Raw genomic sequence first — 1,415 nt, forward strand, 5'->3', positions numbered from 1 at the left:
AAAAAAACAAGAACAAAAAAAAAAAAAGAGAAGAATAATACTCAGAAAACAGCAAAGTTCTGTTGCTGTTGTGGTACCTGGCACCATTTTTTTTTTATTAGCATCTTAATCATCATCTGGAGAGAGAACATTCTAGAGTAACATTAAAAATAGCTCTGATAAAGCATGGTCACTACTACATATCATAAAGCAGGTTCAAGATATTTTACATTCACAGAGGTATGATACAGTACTGTCCTACATCTATATTATTAGAATCAGTTTTGGTTTGAAATTTACTTTGCAAATAAGATTGCTACCCCTGCCTTTTTTCTGGGTTCCTGTAACATGGAGAATTGTTTTCCATCCTTTCACTTTCAGTCTATGGGCTTCTTTTTGCAATAGGTGTGTTTCTTGTATACAACATATTATTGGATTTTGCTTCTTATTCCTTTCTGCCGGTCTATTTCTCTTGATTGGTGAGTTGAGGCCATTGACATTGATGGTTATAACTGATATGTACTGACTTATTATTGTCCTGTTATGGCCTTTTGTTGACTCTTTTTACTTTTTCACCTTCTCCTTTTAGTTTCTTGCCTTGCCTATTTGATTTGCTCTGTTGGGCCTCATGGTGTTGTTACCTTCATTGTGTTTTTCTAGGATCTTGTTTAGAATTGCTTGTAGTGCTAGTTTGGTATTCGTGTTGTTTCTCAGGTGTTCATCTTGGAAGTATCTTATTTCCCCATCCATTTTGAAAGAGAGTTTTGCTGGATACATCAGTCTAGGTTGGAGGTTGTTCTCTTTTAGTACTTGAAATATCTCACTCTAGGCTCTCCTTGCCCTACGGGTTTGTGTTGAAAAGTCTGTTGTGATTCTGATGGGCTTTCTTTTGCATGTGATATGTTTCTTTTCTCTTACTGCTTGTAGTATTTTGTTCTTCTGTTGGGTTTCTGGGATCTTGATTATTATATGTCTAGGTGTAGATTTTTTTTGATTGTGGCTAGTTGGAGTCCTATATGCCTCACTTATCTGAATGTCAAATTCTTCCCCTCTGTTTGGGAAGTTTTCTGTCATTAATTCTGTGAACAGCCTTTTCAAGTCATTTGTATTTTCTCCTGATACTTCATGGATTCCCATCAGTCTTATATTATTCTTCTTTGCATCATCTAGGAGTTGCTGGATCGATTTCTCATGATCCCCTACTGTTTTTAAAAGACCTCTCTTTTCATGGTCACTGACTGCCATCTTATCTTCTATATATGAGATTCTATCTTCACATTCTTTTATTCTGTTGCATACACTTTCAGTGGAGTGTTTAATCTCTTGGATATCTGTTTGAGTCTGTTTTATGAATTCCATTTCTTTCCTATGTTGAGCGTTTATTGTTTCCATTTCTTTCTTATGCTGGGCCTTCATCGCTTCTATCGTGGTGCTGA

The sequence above is a fragment of the Fukomys damarensis genome, unplaced genomic scaffold (assembly GCF_012274545.1).
Source record: "Fukomys damarensis isolate Sample0158 unplaced genomic scaffold, DMR_v1.0_HiC HiC_scaffold_1, whole genome shotgun sequence".
NCBI classification, from domain to species: Eukaryota; Metazoa; Chordata; class Mammalia; order Rodentia; family Bathyergidae; genus Fukomys; species Fukomys damarensis.